Below are 24,392 nucleotides of genomic sequence, written 5' to 3'. Positions count from 1 at the left end.
CCTGTGGGCTGACCGTGGCCAGACTGTGTTATGTTTTCATGGCAGACACTTCCATGCCGGTTTTGTGCACGGTTGAAGCAGAACAAGAACGCTAAACAAACAGCGAGGCCCTCCAATCCCCCATTAATCAGAGCCCTGACAGGGCCCCCAGTCTCTCATCCATGCCTTCTCCTTCGTTATTTTAAAGGTTTATCTCCTTAAACCCCTTCCTTTCCAAACAAGTGCCGTATTCCCCAACGTTCAAAAAGTCATTTTGGATAATCAATAGTGAAAACAGCAATGGAAGAGTAGTTTCAAAAGTTCTTGGGCCATCACGGTAACACAGAAATAATGCATCAGTGTAGACACAACAATACCAGCTGCCTCGGGGAAGGATTTATGGCTCCTTCAGGATATGAGTTTCCAAGCTGTGTAAATTTAGAAGCATTCAAGTACACCAGCGAGAAAAACGTATAAGGTATAAAGGAGTGCAGAAAATCCAACAAGGTGACACTTAGAAAGCGTGTGTCTGTGTGTGCAGTGGACACAGAATGGGTCAATGTCTGTGGGTGGGAGAGGTATGGGGCTTGATATACCAGAAACGAGCTGCTGGGATGGAATTCCACATCAGCGGTTCTCATCCTGGGGCAACTTTGCCCACCAGGGGACAGACCCTTGGCCCTACCTGGACGGAGACATTTTTGGTGGTGATAGCTGACATCTAGTGGGTGGAAGTCAGGGATGCTGCTAGGTGACCTCCAGAGCTGCCCCTAGGACACACGTTCCAGCCTCAAATGACCATGGTGCTGAGGTGGAGCATCTGTTCCCAGCAGATTTCGAGAGATTTTAGTTTCAAGCAGCAACAAGCCTGGTCATGAGATTTTTGTCTCACGGTTTTTGCATTCAACCACCAATCAGAATAAAGGTTCAAGTATTTCCTGGTCAGGAAAGTAATAAAACTCTCAAAAAGTAGCAAAAAGCTTGTTAAAACCGACAAAAATGTTATAACAGCCTAGTCAAATTTCAAGTGTTGCTGGAAAAGAACTGTCATACTCTATCCATTCAACAGATTCTAAGAAGTAGCGCACTTTGTCGCTGGACATCAGGGGAAGGGCTCCTGCAGTGGCGGGAACACCTGGACAGACAGGCCGGGAACCAATCATCGCACACACAGTGGATGAAGTAGAGCTGTGCACAGCACCTCAATGAAGGCCATGAGGAAGGCGTACTTCCCCTGGGCTAGGGACCACGAAGGTTTCCCTGAGGACCTGAGATTCAAACTGAGACCTGGAGGGTGAGAAAGCAACTCTTACTTTCTGAGGGTTGTGTGCAAACGTCCTGAGGCAGAGGGACCTTGACCAGGTGCTGAGCAGGTGGGGAGGGGCTCACGAGGCTAAGCCATCATTTAAAGAGGGGAGTGATCTGAGATGAGGCGAGAGAGAGCTGAGAAGGGGCCAGGTCGCCCAAGGCCAACTGAAAGTCAACCCAGCACCTTAGCTTTTTCCAAGGGCCACGGAGACCGGTGGAAGAATTTTTAACCAAGAGAAAGCAAAGCTCAGAGTCTCATTCTGGAAATACCCCTCTGGTCTGGGCATGGAGAAGAAAGGAAGGGGATGTTGGTTGAAAGCAGAGAAACCGTTTAGAAGCCTGTTTCATCCAAGCACAGGAAGGTGGTGACTTGGGCCGGGGTTACGCAGGAGAGCTTGGCTTGACAGGCAACAGAATAGCAGGGAGGAACACTGCCTTCTTGCTGCCCTGGATAAACTCGGTGGGCGACGCCTCAGCTTTCCCCATGTGTCGGGCCTTCCAGCACGTGGGTTAGGACAAACTTCCAGAAACCTTTCAGGGCCTTAGTCGGCATGTGATGAACAGACAGCAGACAGAGACAGCAGTTGGGTTAAAGGAGGCATGGATTAGGAGAAGTGGTTGGTTAGAGGTCAGTCAAGGTCAAGTAGGACTTGAGCCAGAGAGGGATGGGGCCGCTGCTTGGTGTCAAGGTCAGAAAAGCATCTCTGAAGCAGAAGGCCAGGCCCAGGAATGGAGGGCCCTGCTTCGCTGGGCCAGCCCAGGCAGGGCGGGGAGCAGGGTGCGTGAGGTGGAGGCGGTGCCCAGAGGACCCCCCAAGGGACCTGTTTGTTGGGATGAGTTGCAGAGCACTAGCTGTCAGCTCCCCGGGCCCACATCCTGGCCTGCCTGAGCTACCACCCTCGCCACCCGACGTCCAGGGCTCCCATTCTCACCCCGGTGATCAGAGGTCAGTTGCTGTGATTCATCCCCTCCAGAGAATTGTTCTCTGCGTCTGATGGGAAAACCAGATCTTCTGACCTTGACAGGGCCCCCGAAACGCAGGCATTTGCAGGCAAAACAGGAGGTATTCTCATCAGAGCTGATTTTCCCCAAGCCTTCTTCCTTCCCCTGTTCAGAGCGTGGAGTCAGCGCAGGAAATGCCAAATGCTGTTGATATAAATGACTCAATCTCATTGGTGGGCTTTAAACTCTAAGTAAAGCTTTCCTTAGGAAAAACCCTGAGTTTGAATTTTGCTAAATTTTGGAGTCTTTTGTAAAATTACTTTCAGGAAGTTTCAAAAATCAACTAGAGAGCCATTGAGATTTTTAAAAATCAACACCTTGAGCTATGATTTGCATATAACAAAATGGACCCGTTTTAAGTGTCCAATTAGAGGAGTTTTGTTTGTTTTGTTTGTTTTGGCTGCGTTGGGTCTTTGTTTCTGTGCACGAGCTTTCTCTAGTTGTGGCGAGCAGGGGCTATTCTTTGTTGAGGTGCTTGGGCTTCTCACTGCGGTGGCTTCTCCTGTTGCAGAGCACGAGGTCTAGGCGTGCGGGCTTCCGTAGTTGTAGCACGTGGGCTCAGTAGTCGTGGCACACGGGCTTAGTTGCTCCACAGCATGTGGGATCTTCCCGGACCATGGATGGAACCTGTGTCCCTGCACTGGCAGACAGATTCTTAACCACTGTGCCACCAGGGAAGTCCCCAATTAGAGGAGTTTTGACAAATGTATTGGGTTGGCCAAAAAGTTCGTTCAGGTTTTTCTGTAAGATGTTATGGAAAAACCCAAATGAACTTTATGGCCAACCCAATATACACCCAGGTAATCACTATAATCAAGATTTAGAACATTCCTATCCTCCAAAAATGTCCTTGTGTCGCATTTCAATCAACCTATGTCCCCACCCTCAGGTCATTTTAAAAACATACAAATATATAAGCATTGTATATTTATATGGTATAAATATATATATAACCATAAAAGCTTTATGGTTATAGCTGCAGGTTCTACCTTTTTTACACAACTTAAAGTTGCATTTCAAATGTTTGGTCATAAAGTAAAAAGGCAACAAATCATACAATTTTCTGAAATCCACGTGAACTTGGTGAGGAGTAAAGGAGTCGTGAGATCTTGAACTAACACCACTGAGAAAGCTTTAAAGGGTGTGTTGTGTCCCCAGATTGCCATCTTGCTGCTGTTCCTATTGTCCTGGGTTACTGGAAGGATTGATTTTTCTGGGCCCTAAATCAGGCCGAAGTGATTACTCTGTAGCTGTATTAATATCTTGATGCTATACACTTCACTCTCTTAAAAATGAAAACTTTTCTGAAAGTTACAGGCACATCCTCTTAAAATACCTCAAGAACAGTGAATAGAGAGTTAAAATATGATGGAACAATGGCATATTTTGAATGAAAGGTCAAGTAGAAAAGTCAAAATACAAGAAACTGGACTTAATAAGAAAGGAAACATTGATCCCTCCTGATAGATCCTATTGGCGATTTCCCACGTTATTTCTGAAGTAGCCCATGTATAATAAACATATAACTTTGTTCCTAGGGGCCTCTTATTTGCATCTCATTGGATAAATTGGGGATATATTTACATAAATCATCAACTTATCCCAAGATATGCAAATAAGATGGCTCTTAGAAGCCAAATTATATGTCTATTATACATAAAAGGCATAATATGTATTATACATAACACAGAACATATAGAATCTATTTACATAAAGTCCCTACATAAGTGAAGGAACATTACAACCTGATGGTGAAAACTCAAGGCCTGAGTCCTGTTCCCTCCTGGGGAGTTGGTTAGAAAGGAACTTTCTGTCCATCTACTGCAAGTTCAGCTCCTGGAGCCAAAGGAGCAGAGAAACACTACACAGCCACCATCCACCACCCATTTCCAGCACATCCGCAGTCATTCTGGACCAAAACCACTGCGCAAGGCCCGCTGGCCGGCAGTCATTGGGATTATCGTGCAATCTGAATGGTGTAGGTTCATTACCGAGCTACTGGTGCCCAGTAATCTTCCAACTCCTTTCTTGTACCCTGGGGGGACGTTAGATGTTGGGAAACATTATCATTTCAGTGAAATTAGATTGCTTACAGGCTAGAATTATTTAATGCAATGGACAAAGTGCTAACATACAAGCAGTATCACTACTAAATAGTGACCTCACTGTATGTGTTGTAGTTTCCATGACATCTGCTTCTGAGCAACACAAAGTAACCAGATGGACTCTGCAAACTGGCTACCTGGTCATAATTGCCAGAAACTTACAAAAAGTTGACAGGAACACAGTAAAATCCAGGCCAACCTGAAGAAAATCAATTAAATGGAGATTTGGAAATGTAACCACACGCGTGTAAATTAAGTTAATAGTGATGGGGACCAACCGCACCCGCTTAGAGATTCTGACACTTTCATTCAAAAACGATAACACCCAGCAAGGGTGTGCTTACACACTGCCCTCTTCTCTCTTTGAGAATAAAGAAACCTTCGCAGTTCTCAGTGGGAGAGGCAAGGAAAGTGGGCAAATTTTGATGTCCACAAACGCCCTACAGTTGGAGGTCTCCCGCCAAAAGAACATTCTCCACCCCTGTTTTTGCCCATGGGGGTCACTCGTATTCGAAAAGGAGTCCTGAAACATACCACAGGTCAGTGGGCATTCACCTGAAAGCCAAGCCCCTTAGAAGACCTGGGAAAGATTCCCCTCCTACCCCATCCCTGAAAATAGTTCCCCTCTTGCTTCATTTTATTTGAAACCACTTCTTTTAGTTTGAGGTGTTGTACTCCGTACAAACGCACTTACCAGTCAGGGTTCTGTTGGTCAGAACACAAGACTGCGCGGGACACCATCTCTGCTCTCATCTTCTCTTGGGGTCAGCATCCTGTATGCTCCGGAGCCCCACACCAGGTGAACCCAGGAAGCACGTGCAGGAGAAACAAACAGTGTGTCCTTTCCTGAGAATGAGGTTTCGGGGACAGACAAGAAGAAGCAGGCAACTTCCAGTTTCTAGGCTGATGAGTAAGTAAAGGACGTGCACATTCCCATTCGCGCAGCAAGACAAAGGCTAAACACACTGAAAGACAACAACTTTTCTTAGATTCTCAGAAAAGTGAGGTCACAGGGCAATTCGCTGCCCCCGAAACTGGACAGACGGGCAGATACAGAGACGCACGAGCAGAAACCCACAAGCAGAAGTGTCGACAGGAACCCCGGCGTCGGGTGAGAGAAACTAAAGTGTACGTGACAAGTTGCCGGAAGCTCAGTGCGGGCAGGTCTGTCTGAGCGATAAAAACTCCAGGGGGACCCAGTCACGGGGTGGGAGCAGGGTGGGCACCCCACTTCTGTGAGCTTTCCCTCCAGGTCCTCTATCTGGTCCTCACAGGGCAAAGCAGAGAATCATTCCTGGTGCTCAGGTGTGGGGGGGTGGCGCGGGGAGGGGAAGGTGGCCAGTTTGAAATATGCCCAGAATTATGCCCATTCTTAACAAGGCCTGTCCTCACACTAAACTTCTGACCAGAGCCTGACCCACTGGGCTTTTATCAGAGCCCAACCGACCTGGGGGAAGGGAAACATTAACCCCAGTCGCGCTAGCCATCCTGTGCCATCCGAAAAAAAAGTGAAGCAGGAAAGTGCCCGGGAAGATTTGTCCAGGGCCAGGCGGAGGAGGGGTTGGAGTGGGTGGTGAGCGCTGCTGTGGGGAGAAGCCGGCACAGAGGGCAGCTGACGTCCTGAACCCCAAGAGCGCCGCATCCCCTGTGATGTAACCAAGCCCCACGCGAGCCCCAGCTGTGCCTGACGCTGGCTGTCCCAGCCCCCAGGGTCTGGACGGACCGGGTCAGGGAGGTGGGACAAGGGAGCGGCTCAGATCCGTCCCTCCTGGCTCTGTGTGTGGCCGCCTTGCACACACACACACACACACACACACACACACACACACACACACACACGGCTTCTCCAACGAGGGGGCCCCAGGCCCCAGGCCCCAGGGCAGGCTCTGATTTCCAACAGCAGCTCTTGGAAAGCAGGCAAGAGACTTCAGTAGACCTTGAATCACTGTTCAGTGACCAGTGAACAGACTCCGGGCCAGACTCTGAGACTCAGGAACATGAGATCCAGTCCTGTCTGGTATTACCCACTCTCTTGGTTTCAGACTTTTCCAGAACCTCGTGACACGAGGATGGAAAACCTGAATGAGGGAAGTGATAATTCTGCAACAATCACTGTGCTGTGAGTCACTTTTGCAAGACTGGATTTGGTGTCTCGGTGGCGGGATGGACACATGAGGTCATTACGGACATAGGTTGCGAAAATAGAGTGGGATTCAGTGTGCCCGCCGTGGTTTACCAGTGGCGACACTGAACCTCCAGTAGCACTGGGATCTCCAGGCACCTAATGATTGACTCACCAAAATTTTAATGGCTTTTTAGAACCAACGTCCTTTCTTTCCAAGGACTGATATGGGACGGGACCCACATGTCTCCAAGACGAAATAAAAAAGCACAGAGGCCCCTTATTTTAATAAAATGTGGTTCACAGAGTACTCCAAGTCTAAACAGTGGCTAAACACTGGTCACTGCCTAAACAGTGACCAGGAATCCACAGTACTGAGACACACACCGGTGCACCCGGGACTCTGTCACCTTTGGCTGCCCCTTCCCTGGCCTCCTGTACACCTCAGCTTCTCCCTGGAGCCCTGAGGGTCTACAGCTCACACACCAGCAGACTCCTCCCCAGCAGGGGAAGGACCACCTACGTCAGGCCTGACTTGGGCTGCCAGCTCCCCAGCGATGGAAAACCCTGTACTGTATGTCAGAGCTGAGAAAACTGCCTGCAGTACAGACCTGAGGGCTACAGGTGATACAGGGGTAGACGACGTGGAAGATTATTCTGATGGTGCCTCCTGGATGGGCCAAGGAGAGGGGAACTGGAAACCGAGGGGCTGTGGGATTGAAAGCCACTCTGGTTCCAGTCAGACCGCTTAATCCGGGCCTGGGTGAGGGATTTGCAAGGTTCTGAACTCGCCGAGAGAAACAGACAATCCACCCCGACCCCGACGTAGAGCATCACACACCCCTCAGGGCACCACTTCCAGGGCAGAGACTTTGATCTCTGTGAGGTCATGGGGTCCCCAGAGTCTCTTCCTGCTACCCTTTGCAGAAGCTGCAGGAACACGAGCAGGGGGAGTGAGTGCCTCCTGGGAGAGAAAGTCCCACATGGGAGAAAACGCCTAGCCCCCACTGGAGGGTCCCGTGGTCCACAGGCCACTGCCGATGCCTCCTTCTCGAGGCCCGAGTTTCCTGAGACACAGCCTTTCCCTGACCCACCCCTCCCCGGGGCTCTGAGGGCTCTTGGGGGCTCCCAGGGCGGAAGCGAGGCCTCTGCCATCAGCACATGGGCCGGGAGCCTGGATGCAAAGTCGAGTTCCCTGGTCCAGACGCCCCTGCAGAGCGAGGGCCCTGCCAGGCGTGAGGTCACACCACGGGCTCCCTGGCTCGGTTGACCTTGACGGGAGCCAACGGCAGACGCCGGCTTCTGCTTCCGAGGCACTCAGGTGGCCTCTGCAGCACCTAAGGTCCTGATTCTGGAAAACCCAGCCTCTGGCTGAACGTTGGTTACAAGGTTGAGGGGTGGAGTCCTGGTCACGCTGGCATCGCAGCAGGCAGGCGGTGCCTGGACCAGGGGCTCACGGGAACTTCCCAGAATTGCAGGCATGTGACGTGTGTGCACAGGTGCACTTGTCAGGGGGTAGCGCCCTCACTGCCCTCAGACTCAGAGTCGTCTGCCGCCTGCAAAGGTGTCGCGTGGCACTGGTCTTCTCTGCGCTGTGGCCAGTTTGCTGTCATGCGTTTGTTTTGTGTGTTTCTCATGTACATCTGATGATGCCACTGCTTCCCCATGGACGGGAAGAGAATGCCCCAGACCTTCACCTCAGACACTGTGAGTCCTGACCCTCCAGCTTCCAGCCTCACGTTTCCCGCTGGAAACAGTCCCGGCGCCTGAAGACATCGTGAAACCTCTTTTCTTGACCTTTGCCCCCAGACTGTTTCCTTTGCCCAGAGGGCACCCCCTGTGGCCGGTGTGGTTAATACTGCTCACAGCTCAATGTGTGTCCAACGAATGCTTAGCATCTCTGTAAGGGTCTTCCTTCCTGTTGCATTGGAGTTTGCACAGAGATTTCATCTCCCATCGACAGTTCTCTCAGTTACCTCGCACTGCTGCTGCTTCCTGGTGACGTTCCACGCAGCTCAGGTCCTGCAGGGGGACAGGAGACGCAGGACTCTCTCGCTCTCTGATGAACGCTGGAAAATGAGAGGGAGATTTATAGTTAGGCATCGACTCACAATGATTGTGGGAGCTGGCATGTTCGATGTCCAAAACCTGTAAGCAGACAGCGGTCTGTACACTTGCGGGGAGAGTCGAGGCTGCAGTCTTGTATCTGATTTCCCCAGGGCAGGAGCCTGGAAACTCAGGTAGGTTTTCTATGTGCCGTCTTGAGGCAGAATTGCTTCTTCTTTGGGAAGCTTCAGTTTTTGCTCGTAAGGTCTTCAACTGAGTGGATGAGGCCTGCCCACATGATGGAGGGTCAGCCGCTTTACTCAAAGTCCACTGATTTAAATGTCAAATGTTAATTGCATCCAAAAAAATACCTTCCCAGCAACAGCAGGTCTGGTGTTTGACCAGACAATTGGACATCAAAATCCGGAGAAGTCAGCACATAGAGCTAACCATCACGCCCTCCTTTCCCAATAAGACTGAGAGCCCAGGACAGCAGTGACCGCGCCCTAAGTGTTTCTGTATCTGTGGTACTTACATTTTGTGGCACAGAGTAAGTGCTGTTTACATTAATTGTTGAAAGAGACATAACCCTAGGCACTGAATTAACTCTAAGGATTCACTGGTGTTTAAAAATGCAAAAATTATTTCCCCCGTGTTGTTTTGCTTTTTTGTTTGTTTAATGTCTAAACCTTATTGATCAGTTTCCAAGGCCCTTTGGAACTTCCAGGCATCTGGGATCCTCTATTCCCCCTGGTCCCCAACAAATGTCTCCCTCAGCCCCATCCTTCAAAGTCTCTAAAGCAAAGACACTCTGCACAACGTCCTCAATATTTAGAGACAGACAAACAGAAGCTGAAAGCAATGAAGTTCTATGGGGACGAGGGTATAGTGTGTCGTGGCGTGAGTGGGGTAGGGGCCGCAGACCTCCGGCGGCAGTCAGCAGGCAGCGCTGCACTTTGCCCACCAGTGAAGGCAGCTCCTTAGACGTCTCTCCACCAACGTCTCTGGAAAACAAACGCCACAGCGTGGATTCCATTATGCAATCCATACAGAAATATTCATGCTCTTTCAGAAAGTTTGAGTCGCCCCACAGATGTAAGGTTTAACGTTCTTATCAACCTCTGGGAATAGCTTAGACAAGGCTGTGTAGTGGGCGACCCTGGAAGATTGCACCTGAAAAGAAACACATAAGCAGTCAACCAATCTATAAAATACATTATTTACATAAACAATATAAACAGAAGAGGTTATGTCCATTGATTTATCATGGCTATAGGCACACATACAAGGAGGCTTCACTTGGGGTCTCCCCAGATAAAAATGCCTGAAATTATTTTATATGTTGCCTTTTATGTCTTATTATATTACCCACCACAGCCAGCTCAGTCAGCAATGTTCCATATACTTCATGAGTATATGACAAGAACATTACTTATTCTAAGACTTGTTTCTAGAAAGAAATATCATCCGATTCTGAATTCATACATCCATGTTTATGATTCATGTATTATTGATATGTCTATTTATATATACAAATGGACACATCAACATTGATTTTTATATCTATTTGCATTATATTTACATATTTACGCATTTGTACACCGAAGAGCAAGAGAGAAAGAAAAGACGGAAAAACTGTACTGAGTTCTAATTTAAGAACTAATCTCCTGATTTTATAACTTATTTTAAGCACATATACTTTTCAAATAAGTTTTTGTTCCTTCAAAAAGCAAATCTCATGAACGAAGGGTTTCATAAAGCTATACTGATGGCTGATTTACCGTATTCCCTAATTTACAAGACCATGGTTTAAGAAGCATTTGTGAGAAATACAGAAACCTAAACAAGGATAGTTAGATATGCACCTGCTGGAAACGTTTAGCCACGTGACTAGAATGTAACCGGAATCCTTCCTCAACCCTTCACTCCTGCCTCCTCTGTCCCCAAAAGCACATTCTGCCATGTGGTGTTTTCACTTCTTTATTCCTCCAGGATCACTAACTCGGTGTGGCACAGATGCTCGTGTATGAAATAAGAAGCGTGTTTGAATATTCTAGAAAAGGGAGAGGCACAAAGATACCTTCTCTGTCTTTTGGACACCGGTGGCCTTCCTCTGGACTGGAATTCCCTCTTCTGCAGCTGACTTCCACTTGGTGGCTTTCCTCCTGACAAGGTGCAGGGGAGACGAGCCCTCAGCCCGGGCACACGCCGGCTTCTGGAAGTGATCTGCTCTCTTGCAGCCAGTGGTGTCCAGCGATGGGTGATTCTGGCCAGTGCTACCTGCCCTGAATTCAGATGGTTTCCCACCAACTCCAGATGCATCTCCTTATTTGTTCGCTCTGGCTGATAAATAAAGTTCCCTGAATGAGTTGATTATCTAGATCCCTGCCATTTATTCTTTTCAGAAACACTTTTTCTTTCCGTTGAACTACGTGGTTAAAACTATTGCTAAGAGCTTTGACACAATTCCCATGTCTGTTGATGGAGAAAACTGAAGGCTATTTGTCCCCTTCCCAGGGACTCAGGTTGTCAATGACACAAGCACCGTTCCTGTACTTTGCCCCCCACAGGAATGCCTGAGTGCGTGTAGATCGCGTGGGTTTTTGTTAACGGATGCCCTTGTCCGTTTTTCACCGTTTTGCACCCTTTCTCTGCATCACGCATCCTCTTCTTGTGACCTCATCCTCTTCTATTTTTAGTCTGTTGCCCACACTACAGGCAAAGAATCACGAGTATCCAGACCACGGAGTTGCCGAATCACTAGTCTTAACGTCAAAATAGAGGTTTCACTAAAAATGTCAAACCGTTTCACCACCAGAAACTTTGGTGTCTCTGACAGCTCTATCCCCATGGCTCAGAAGCCGGGTGACAACCTGAGTCACCCCTAAGAGGAAACCTTTTGCCCACCATGATACCTTGAAATTTCAGGAAAAAAAAAATATGTCATGTGATGAATCAGGATGGCTGGCACAGCCTGTGTTCTTCCAAAAGTTTTCTGTTTGAGAGTTTCGATGTGTATTTACACATATATTTAAAATATTAATATTTAAAATGTAATTAAAAAAATTAAACCCATTTTAATACTAAAGGGAGACAAACAAGAATGCCCATCAGAGTCATACAAGCTCTTAAGAGAGTGATTGGGGTTATAGTTCGTTAATATTGAGAGCAGCCTTGAGACGCCTCATCTGGTTCTTTGGGGACCCGAGGGGTGATGCTGTAAAGTGCAGGGCGAGGGCTTGGTGCACACTTGGTCCTGGAGGCGGGGATGCCGGGTCCCTGTGGAGGGAAGGAGTGCTGTGGCCGCAGGACCTCCTGTGCTGTGGGGCGTGAGGCCCCAGGGCAGAGACCTGAACCTGCAGGCAGCTGGCAGGAGTGAGGGGTGAGGCAGGAGATAGATGGGCCCCAGGCTGAGCAGCTGGAGTCTGTCCCTTGTGGACAGATACTCAAAAGTAGCAGGAGCGAGAGAGGAGCCGGGCCCTGCCAAGATAAGAGAGAAAAGACCACGTGTTCCTCATTCTCAAGGTCAAGGAGACCTTCTCAACTAAATACATACAGAAAGCCTCCTTGAAGGTCAAAAGGGAAGGGGCACCACCCCATAGTAGGTGATGTCAACCTACCCATAGGCCTCTGTGTTAGAATCTATCTTGGCTAAGAGAGCACACGCACACAGGGTAGGACCCTGAGATAAACCAAATACAGACTCAGAACCAGGCAAAGCAAGATGACTGGCCAAAGGAAACCGGGAAGAAATACCCCATATAAGTGATTTGAACAACCACGAGGGCTTAAATCTCTCTCAGCCCACCTGTGTGTCTATCCACACGTACTCTTTTTCCTCCTAATAAACACTTTACTCGTTTCACTACTTTCTGACCTTGTGGGAATTCATTTCTACAAAGTCAATGGGCCAGGGCCTTGTCACTGGCCACTGGTCAAGTGGCTAGGATTCAGTGTTCTCCCTGCCACGGCCTGACTTCAATCTCTGGCCTGGAACCGAGAGCCTGCTTTAAGCCACTGCAGGCCAAGGTCATCCGAGATCAGGGGGAGTCTGGGGTTGGCATCGTACCTCCTCTTGTCCCCATGCAGGTCTTTATCCAGTATGGCCTTTCCCAACCTCAGCACTTTTGACATTTCAGGCAGGACATCTCTTTGTGTTAGGGTCTGTTCTGTGCTTTGAAAGTTGTTGAGCAGCGTCCCTGGCCACCCCACCACCAGATGTCAGGAGCGGCCCCCTCCCCGTTGTAGTAACCAAAAATGTCTACAGACATTGCCCACTGTCCCATGGGTGCCAAGGTAGCCCCCAGTTGGGACCATAGATCCAGAAGGACATGGGATCCACCACTTTGTCTTCATCACCTGACCACTTGGTAAGGAAAGAGGTTGGAGTGTCTCTATTCCTGGAGGACCTTAAAAGCTTCTCCGTATGGCCCATTAATAAGCGCAAGCAAAAAGCAGTGGTAACACTGTACAGTTTCTGATTTTTGTGTTGAAAGGAAACTTTCAACACAAAAATTTTTTTTGTATTGAGGTGAAAAACAGATGAGCATTTATCTAATTTTGGCTTTCTCACACTCTTTTTACCAGGAGACATTAAACTCACTCAATTTTTGTACTGATTTTCACAAAATATGTGGGACATTTCAAGGCAACCATGGATCTGAAAAATAATTTACTCCATGACAATAATCTATTTCATGAGAATCTCCACATGAATTCTAAGTGGACGTAACTGAATTTATTTATGTAGTGCCTCACATAGGGTTAGATGTTCAAAGGCCACCCAACCCAGATGTCACTGCGGAAAGACAATTTAAAAAAATCATCAAGTCAGAACAATCACTATGTCTTCCTCTGCTGAGCCCAGCTCTGTCCCAGGCCATGTTCTACCCCTTTGCTCATTTACTCTCCCCTAAAACTCCATGTCATTGTTCCTCATTTCACCAATTTGCCAACACCATGGACAAAGGGCTATTTTCTGGTATGATAAAGAATTTTTAGAAATCACTAAGAAAAACATACCCAACTTACAGGGCGGGGGTGGGGAGAGGTGGTGGGAAGATGAAAAGATATGAACTTAGAGTTCACAGGAAAAAAATATTAAAAAGCCAATAAATATCTAAACAAAAGGCTCAATTTTACTCATATTTTAAAAATGAAAATCAGAATAACATTTGGCTACCCATTTTCCATTTGGGAAAAAAATACTAACGAAAAGTTTTAAAACCCCACCATCAACCAGGGTATAAAGGAGATCCTCTCTCTCCCAGGTGGTTGGGCATATACATTTAATACAGTGTTTCCTGAGGAGAATTTGGTAATAGCTAACACATTTTAATTCTACCAACTTGCTGGTGGTAGGATTCCACTATCACAGGGGTCCCCAACCCCCAGGCCGCACAGCAGGAGGTGAGCAGTCGTCTATAGAGCAAAGCTTCATCTGCCGCCCCCCATAGCTCGCATTACCGCCTGAACCTTCCCCCCACCCCGCCCCGTCTGCGGATAAGCTGTCCCCCATGAAACCGGTCCCTGGTGCCAAAAAGGTTGGGGACCGCTGCACTATTAGAAATTTGCCCTGATGTCATGCAAAAAACTGTACGTATAAGGAGATTCACAACAGTTTTCAAAAACAAACAAAACAAAATTGGAAAAAGCTAAAAATGTCTATTACCATGGGAATGGCTGAATAAATTAAGGTGTGGACAGGACCCCAGGGAACCGCTGGGAAGATAAGGACCCCAGGAGTGTGTGAGCCATCAGGGGAGGACAAGTTCCCTGATGAGACCGTAAATGTTATTAAACAGTGTGGTTGCACCCGTATCTCCACTTAGCTAGTAGAAGAATGAGGTTCCGGGCGTGGATACGCTGCTTCTCTGGAGAGAAAATGTTCAAGAGTGATTATCCCTGGAGAGAAGGGAGACATCCTGAATTATTTTCCTTTGATCATGTGGATTTCTTTCTTTTACTTTAAAAATGAATTAATTAAAGAAGGCAAATCAAACCAAATGAATAGTGAAGGGGACCCATGGCTCATGGATGGATGAAGACGGCCTCACATCAGTATTCCCAAAGTGGTTCCACACGGAACACCAATGGCACCAGCAAAGGTTGTGTCCTTGCCCCTCAAATCAGGATGGGCAGGCTGGCGTGTCATGGCAGGTCACTGCAGCAAAGAAAAAGGGTGGCCTTCTCCCCACCCAGTAAAGGGTCTTGCACCAAAGGCTGCATCTCTTGCATAAAGGAAATGTGTCACTTTCCCACACACAGCAAAGCCCCCAGGACTAGAAAGACAGCCGGGTGCCTCATGTGTGCCACTATAGGTAGGATGCAGTAGGTTATTAACAGGAAGGCATTGTCACTGCTCATCCCCTGTAAGCACAGAAGACAGGCCTGGCGACTACGCTGGTACTGAGTGATGTTTACCTGAACAGGTGTTTTTGCAAGGCTCAAAGCTCCCACATGGTCTCGTCCACACCTCGGGGTCCTGCAGATCTGACTCTACATCTATGCTTCCTGTACTCAGAGCTGGCTGGTCTCCATTCCTTTAAAGGCTGTGTTTCTATAAAGCACCAAATTGCTATTTCCTCTGGAAAGGTGGAGCAGACAGCCACCCAACTGGAGAGCCAGGCGCTTCTGTTCCTCTGTATTAAAATGAACTTTAAATTACACATTGATTCCAGTCCTACGAAATTTAGCAAACAGTGCATAACATTTAAATAAATTATAATAATCAAGCTCCAGTGTTTGAATTAAAGCTTTTTATTGCATGATTTGACTGAATACTGTAAAAACCTCATTAATTTCTATGCCACTAATTTGTAATTTGTGATAAAGCACAAAGCGGGGGTGGGGGTGGGGGAGAAGGGAGAACACTGAAGTTTTTTTTTTTTCCTTTTCACTGCAAATCTTTTTCATGAAAGTGCAAATCAGTACTGTAAACAAGGTTGCAGGGGATCTGATTCGAAATACTTAAGAAAATAAACTTTTCAAATATCTTTTAGAAGCATCATTTACATGCATACAATTTATATGCTAATTACAAATCATTCCGGTCTATTCACTAAAGTAATTCCCTTGAGAACCGCAGCTGGGCTTTTTTTTTTCTTTCTTTCTTTCTTTCTCTATTTTTTTTTTTTTTTTTTTTTTTGGCCTGGGTTAGGTTACTATTATACTTGAAAGTTACAAAACATGTCCCAACATGCTTTGTAATTTAAAGGGGTTTTTGTCAAATTAACTTAAATTAGTAAAATTTCACTGCAGGTTTCTGTCACTTTTTTCTCTTGCATTCTAATGTGATTCTAAGATGCTCAGAAAATGCTTCTTCCTAAAAGAAAATTCTCAGTAGGGGTGGAGGAACTGGCTTGACGGAGCAAAGGGAGGGAACGGGGGACTCAGACTCCGAGCATCCAGTCACCATGCTGCAACTGGAACTAGATTTTACGAGAATTTTTTGCAGTGAAGGGTGGTGTGCGTGCACTCAGTAAAGAGGTATCAGTCCATATCACCCCATCTCTCAACTAAAGAGGCCTAATAAACTTGATAAATATTGATACATATTTTGTACAATTAATAAACTTGTCATCCTGGTGCAAGTTTTAAATTCCCCAATCATTTACCATCTGAACTGACAACCCATATTCAGATCAAGAATTTTCCCTCGGATCCAGGGTTATGACGGTCCCTGGGCCAGAAATAAGTGAAATCAAATAGGTAGGTTATAACTGCACAAGCAGACGGATTTTTCGAATAGCGACAGAACAATAGGAAGTTGGGTCTGCCCTACCTCTCCAGCTGCCTCGCCCCCAGACTGGCAGTTACAAGGCCCTGAGTTCTGAAAGGCAGTGCTGGGGGGTAGGGTGGGGCCGGGGGTGTGTGGGCTGGTGAGCCGCTAGGTGAGAAGGGAGAAGCAGTAGGGAGGGCTGGCTTTGCTGTGGAGACACAGCCCTGCTGCGAGCTCAGCTGAGAAGCTCGTCTTTTCCCAATTTATCTAGTTTGCTAATTGGGTTACAAAATAAAGTTCAGACTAACAACAAACACCCTCCTTCAAGCCACGTAGATTACATATTGCCTCTCTCCGAATATAAGTTTAGGTGGTAACGTAATTAAGCCCAGGAAACCTCGCTGTAGGTAGGCTGGGGTTCACAGAATCTAGCAGATGCCCTGGAACTTCAGTCTGACGCAACATAATTCTTCTTATGTGAAATATAATTAATGAAGAAAATGCCTCAGATGTGTGGGCTAGGAAGGCAAATATAACCACCCTTTATCGTGCCTTCAAGGTTAGAATTATTATAGCACTTATAACTTTATTATAATTACCCATAATGAGACTCCACACGTGATGTAGTTGATGTGCTTCCGACAATAGAGGTTTTCAAGATGCCTCATTAAGTATTTTACTATATATTTATGTGATTTTTCACTTCGCCTCCCAGTTTTGGTGGCAACACAGCCATGTAAAGGCATATGTACATATTTTAATAAAAAATACTACCATTAAAGATCATAAAATGATTACAATGAATAGCTATTAGGATGTCACAGCTGTATAAGCCATCCCCTTTATGTACTCCCGTGCTGAATTGTTTTATGACCTATCATAAACCTATTAAACTACTGGTAATAAAGGATTGTAATTAGTGATAAAGCCTTGTTGCTTAGTGAGCCAAGACAGTCGTCCTTACTTTGAATTTTATTGAAGGTAATCAAGACGAACCTTCAGCAATGTCAAATAACAGTGGAGAGCAAGGTGGTGCTTTTGACCACGGATGGTATCGGTTCACCTCTCCTGAGTTTTCCCTCTCGATTTATTTTGGTTGGTTTTCTCTTTGTGTCGTTTTTATTTTGTCTGGAAACACGAGATGCCGGAGGAGGGAGCGTTCCAAGCCAGAGGTGAGCTGGCAAGGGGACCCTTGTGCACTTCGAACAGCGCGATCCTGCTGTGCTGGCTCTGGGGTGTCACCGTGGATGGTGCAGGATGCAGCCCTGGTCCAGTTCCACCTCCTGCAGCGGGGAACATGGCCGAGGAGACACCCAGCCCCACGCGTGGGGACCACTGGTTAAGAGGAAGCTGTGCAAAGACCCGAACAGAACAGGTGACATTTTCGGCTCTCACATCACATTAACTTTTCTCTCAGCCATCCTCGGTTGAATGTGAACTTGGCCTCCCCTGAAAAAGCCTCTGCACTAATGCCCTGGCACCGCCTGGGCCTCTCCACGCTCATGAATACAGTCCCGGTGCCAAAGTGCTCAGAAGTCAGCTTCTCGATGTCCTCTCGTGGAAGGTGTCCTTCCCAGCTCTCCTGATGTGCGTTTCCCATCTTCCCTTCAAAATCCTGGGGGGGGGGGGGCAGTTTTACCCGGGGATAAGAGCCTGGAGGATGTCTTTGCAAAGCATTGGCAAGGGACAGCACACTTTCTTTCGTGCCGGGCGGTAAAGAGCTCCCTTGCGCCCAGGACCCAGGCAGGAAAAGGGTGGTTCTGCCCCGGGCTTGGACCTCCGGGTCCTCAACCCACAGCCTCTGACTTCCACCAAAGTAGCTCTACAGAGGATGGCGTGTCTGAGAGGCCTTCACTTAATTTCTAAAGTAAACTGGAGATCCGGAGTTTAAGTGGAAATGGGAACCTAGCCCTCCATTGTGTATCTAACAAGCTGGGAATGGATCAGAGTGAAGACCAGGGAGGGCGTCCCTTAGTTCCCCGGGTCCGCACTGGACCTGGCAGCCCACCGTGCTTGGCTTTTGCTGCATTGAGCTGTAGGGAAATTACAGGAACCAATAATCCACTTCCGGTCAGTGGAAACTTTGTCTTGGTGGATAACAAAGACTGGGCTGAAAAACCCAACACCAACCCTAAAACCTGCTGGAGGACAGAGCGGGTGGGGAGGGGCCGGGGTGCTGCTGAGCTCGACAGGGCCGCTGACCCAGCACCAGACCTAAGTTGTAACCTTTCTCTGGGGACCTCGAGGGCCCAGCACACACAGAGGCCAGAAGCAAAGGATGCAGGCCCGGTGAGCATGTTTCAAGCAGAGATGCCGCGTAATTAATCCAACGTGAAACGGAAGAGCTGAAGTTACATACAAGGAATCAGCGGAGTATCCAGGCAGACAACGACATTTAATTACAATTGCATCCAGATTTTTCTTTTTTTCCCCTTCAAGCTACATTTTTTAAAAAATTTTATTAGAGCATAGTTGATTTACAATGTTGTATTAGTTTCAGGTGTACAGCAAAGTGATTCAGTTATACATGTGCATGCATTCATTATTTTTCAGATTCTCTTCCCATTAAGGTTATTACGGAGTATTGAGTAGAGTTCCCTGCGCTCTACAGCAGGAACCTGTTGGCTGTTTGATACACAGTAGTGTGCGTATGTTCATCCCAAGCTCCTAATTTATCCCTCACCCATGTTTCCCCTTTGGCAACCACAGGTTTGTTTTCGAAATCTATGAGTCTGTTTCTGTTTTGTAAATAAGTTCATTTGCATCATTTTTTTAAATTAGATTCCACATATGAGCGGTATCATATGATCAGACTCTTCTTTAGACCTGGGAGGGGTTGGGATTAGGGCCAGAGAGATCCCTTTATTTTATTTATATCCTCCTGACTCTAATTCCACCTTATGGTGAATATGATGTGTGTTCTCTCATTCACACTGTATGAGTACAAGGGCATATTATTGTAGTGTCAGGGAAATTATAAAATGGAATTAAACCACATCCGTGCCCCCCTAAATGTCAGCATGGCCACGGAATCTCCCATCACTTGACATCTACGTGGAATCAGGGGCACTGAAGACTGATGGCTTTTGCCAGCAAATCAGAAAGACTGCTCATCTATTTTCTTTTTTATCTTAAATGTATCCAGAGTTGTAGGGCTAAATACGAAAGCTGTAGCAGTTGGTCAGCTTTTAAGCTACTAGAAGAAAGTTAAGCTTCTGTGTCGGCTGCCCGAGATACCAGCCATAAGCTGACAAGTAATTAAACCAGCATATCTGTAACAACTGTCATCTCTTATTTCTGGGCAACTTGGATGTAAACCAAAGGCAAGAAAGCTAAGGGGGGAAAAAAGGCAAAAGAACAAGAGAGGTTGGTTGTGGAGAGCCACTGCCGGGCTGTCCCGCGGGACAGGTTAGCAGACCCGGGCATTTAGAGGCTGGTAGCCCCAATCGGAAGGGTCAGGCTCCCTTTACCAATTATTAGCAGGTAAAAGAGCATCAGATAATGTGTAAATGTGGGACTTCCCTGGCGGTCCAGTAGTTAAGACTCTGAGCTTCCTCTGCAGGGGGGTGGTGGGTTCGCTCTCCGGTCGGGGAAATATCGATAAAATCCCACATGCCGCTTGGCATGGCCAAAATGAATCATAAATAACAACAATAATAATAATTTTTAAAATGTCATGTAAATCTGAGCTCTGCCGTTTTGAAGAAGCCGAGTGTGACGTGCATTCTGAGCTGCTGGAGTGGCCAGGCTGGGCCACCTCATTGACATTTCCCTTCGGGTGGCCCCTGAAGGGGCGCGAAGCCCCCTCCCCGGGTGGATCCCTGGGGCTGATGCTCCGTTATTCATGGTCTGGACAAAACCTTTCTCTCCCTCCTCTGCCGCATCTCCTGGTCCAGACCCAGACCCAGACACACAGTACATGCTCTGGAGAGATCTCTGTCCACGTGGGGATGCTCTGTATCTATAGATATGAGGGCTGGGCTTGGAGGTCTCAAGGGTTCTAAGTGACCAGGAAACAATAAGTCAAAGGGTGACCAGCGCACCTTTCTGGGCTCGAGGCTGAAATTCATGGGACGTCCTGCCCATCATCACAGCCTGACCTCGTCTTTGTGTCTGGACCTCATTCGCTTGATGCATTTGAAAATCATGCAGTAGGGACCCCTAACCCCTCCTTGAGACAGCTCCAGGGTTTCCAAGATAAGCAGGCAATTTTAAGCCTTGTGATGACAGGAGAACTGGCGTAGGTCAAGAGCCTGGCTTTCAGGGGACGAGGACTCAGGGCGTGGGTTCTATTCACAGACACACAATGACACCCTTCATCATGACCAGCCTGATGCTAGATGCCGTACGGCACCCTCAGCGTGAAAAAAAAAAAGCATCATGGAACAGGTCAAACCTGAGGCATCCCTGTTGGCAGTGCGATTGGAGATTTCTCCGTGAAGATTTAAACATTTCAGCTGATTGAGTTACTCTCCCTCAAGACCACTGTGAGCTCCCCAACATGTGAAGGAATGAGGAGCACACTCGTTAGGGATCTAATTGCAAAAAAGGACTGATGTGTTTCTTTTAAAACCTCTTAATACGTTCACAGTCTCTTCCGTCCAAATGGACTCTAAGCTTTGTTCATTTCCAAGTAGTCAAACTTGGAATTACTTGCCAATCTTGGGAGCACAGACCCCCGATCCAAGGCCTCTGCACACATTCTGTTTATTTTTCTCCTAATGAAAAGTGTGACAAGCAAATAATTAAACTGAAAAGCAGGCATAAATTAGCGTCCACAGCTCCAGAGCTGATCGCACGTTAGAAGATGTGCTTGGGAGGATGAACGCTCACTCAGGTCATTTAAATTATGTCTCAGACCGTCTGTGGTTCTTCTGTAAGATGGTTGATTTCGGTGAATTGGTGCATTATTTGGATTTATTTCAGTGAATTGTCCCTCTCCTTCTGGTGTCAGGAGAGTGAGCCCTGGACTTCATCAGGGCTACATTATATCCACAACAGAGAGAGAGGAGTGCCCAGTCCTGTTACATCGTCTTTTGAACGAGTCAATGCAGACAGAAGTAAATGACAGTTAATTACAAATTACATTCTGGTTGGGGCCGAGCAGGCCTCTTGCCTTGAATAATGATCGGGCCCTCGGGCTTTCACCTGCCTGCAAGCGGGTGTACGAGATGCAGGTCTCAAAACAAGCCGTTAAACACAAAAGCTTATTGGATTGCACAGATTTAGGAAAAGCGTTCAGATCTCTCGCGGCAACGGCAGAATGAGGGTGAAGGGCAGGAAGTTGGCTCTTGTTTGCTGACTTAGAGAACCTGTCCCACGTCAAGGAGGTCATGAGCTCCTTACACCTCGGCCAGCTGATGGAGAGCAGTAGACATCGTGACACTAATTTAGACTCGTAATCAAAGGAATGCAATAATGCACTTAGTAAGATTGTATACTTTTTAAATTATTTAGTTATTTTTGGCTGCATTGGGTCTTCGTTGCTGCGTGCAGGCTTTCTCTAGCTGCGGCGAGCGGGGACTACTCTTCGTTGCGGTGCGAGGGCTTCTCATCGTGGTGGCTTCTGTTGTTGCGGAGCACGGGCTCTAGGCACACAGGCTTCAGTAGTTGTGACACGCGGGCTCTAGAGCGCAGGCTCAGTAGTTGTGGCGCACGGGATTAGTTGCTCAGGGGCATGTGGGATCTACCTGGACCAGGGCTCAAATCCGTGTCCCATGCATTGGCAGGCAGATTCTTAACCACTGCGCCCCCAGGGAAGTCCCTGTGTACTTTTTTTAAATCAGAAGAGGATTTTTACCACCATCAGCAGACACTTTGATTTTCTGATTTTTTTTTTTTTAGTTTAAACAATAAATTCACTTACTACATTTTAAGTCCAATCTTAAGTCACTATGTTTGCAAAAATAAGACAATATTGAAAATAATTAATGTTAGCGTTCATGCATTGAAAAGACCTTGGCTTTTGTAATTCACTAAAGCAATTTCTATTCATTTAGTTGAGCTAAACACTTATTGTTAAAGACAAAAGCCCCGGCAGTCTGACACTGAGCTCATTATGTATGTTAGAAACACTGCAATCCAAGGTCACACCACCACACGCAACAAAGCTGGAGAGCTGGGGGCAGGGGGCGGGGTGGGGGGAGTAGGGGGAGAAACGGGTGGGGGGCGGCCCAGGGATTAAAATGCAGACCACACCGTTCTCCACAATAACTTTCCATTTAGGCCTGATTAAAACTTCAAAACAAAGCTGGTTGGAAACATCAGTAGAACGATTTTTGTTGTTGTCGCTAAGTGATGGGGGTGACCATTAAGCTCTGGGGAGCTTAATGGGCTAGTTGGAGACCTCCAGCAGTGGGGGCCTAAGTCCCAGCCCATCTTCGGAACTGTCGAATATATTAAAGGAGGTGTTGATAACCCTTTGCAGAGTAGAGTCTGCTTATGCAGACACAGCAAGGCCTAGAAGTTAAATTCGCCTCTTTCGCTTAAATAGCGTCGGCACAGCGTGAGAATAGAATTTCTCGTGTTAATATCTGTGTTAAGATCGGCCACTTTAGCTGCAGGGAACACTCACTCTCCACGGCCACTTGAGCCCAGTGCCCATGCCCTCACCTGGGCCATGGTGTTGATCAATGACAGTCCCGTTACTGCAAGGCGGCAAGAGAAATCCTGTCTCCTGTAAGGAAAAAGGCAGCATGGTTACACTCTGCAGTCTTCTCACGATTACCCTCCACGTTTGGGGAAAAACATGACTATTTCTTCCATGAGCAGAAAGTTTCATAGATGAGACAAGTAGTTTGCACATGAACTTCAGCAAGATAAAAGTTAGAGTAGGTTCTGCTGAGATAACTTTATTTATTCAGCTCATTTAGAAAGAGTGTGTGACAGCTTTAATCCTGAGACAAAACGCAGGAAGCAAAGGCAGGAGGCTGTCCAGGTTGCATGTTTCGGAGCCTGTTTCAAGATTTCACAAGACTCTGGGAAGGATACCCTCTAAAAGTTTTCCTTTCAGACTGCAAAATCTGAAAGCTACTTTTTAGAAATGTTGGCGTGTGTCATTAAAATGGGCAGAGAGTGTATTTCCAACCCAAAGGAGTGAAATGAGTTCGTTTCGAGGGATCTGATGCGTCTGCCCAAGTAAGACACCTTCTCAAACTCAGCTGCAAACACCTGTAAGAGCTCTCGCCCTAAAATCAGGGAGAAAAATAGCTTGCCTTCTCTGTGTGGAGGAGAGCGGCCGTCTTATCGGTAGCAGAGTGACGCTGACGGTACCGATAGTGACACGGGTAATCCATCATGTCATCAGCACCGCGAGGGGCGGCGGCACCCCCCGCCCGCCTGGGGTGCGAGCCGAGCCGCGCTGCAGGACACTTAACCCCGAGAGCCTCGAGCGCCCGCTGCGTTCACTCCTCCCCTGTCACGTATGAGGCGCCTGCAGGATGACAGTAAATCCATACGGGCCGGCGATCTACCATCATGACACGCGCACACCAGGCTGCCTTAGACACCACTGAACTGGGTGATGATGAGCGCGTGGGAAGAGGCCTTTATTACGAGTCTTGTAGAGCCGTTTAAGGGCTCTCGGGCAAGCCTGCGGCAGCTTGCCAGTCCGGGAAGGCCGCGCAGCCTCCGCCGCGTCCACCAGGCCGGGGACTCTCCGGGGCCATGGCTTTCAGACGCCGGTAGTCATCACACGCATGTTGCAAATTCATTTGCTATTATTGTGACGTACCTACAGGTCGACCAAGTCTGCAGTGTTTTTTTGTTTTGTTTTGTTTTGTTTTTTTATCCATAGTAGAGAAATAGGAAGACACCAGGGTTGGGAAATGCCTTTGGGTATTACATAGCATTCTATCGTGTCATCTAGAAAAACCTAAACCATAAAAAGGCAGCCGTCATAACATGTGTGACATTTGGGATGTTATTTTGGACTCCTAAGAGTGCAGGTATCTGGTTGTGATCCCCACGGACACACACAAGTGCAGCGACTAGTCTGTGTGCCAGGCATATGTTTACAACAAGAAATAAACAAGTTTCCCTTCTAACTTTTTCTAGATTGTGTTTCTTTTAAAATCATTTCTTCCTTGCCCTTTGTTAAATCACGACAAGA

The sequence above is a fragment of the Grampus griseus genome (genome assembly GCF_964374135.1).
Source record: "Grampus griseus genome assembly, chromosome: 3".
Classification (NCBI taxonomy): Eukaryota; Metazoa; Chordata; class Mammalia; order Artiodactyla; family Delphinidae; genus Grampus; species Grampus griseus.
This window is presented reverse-complemented; position numbering follows the sequence as displayed.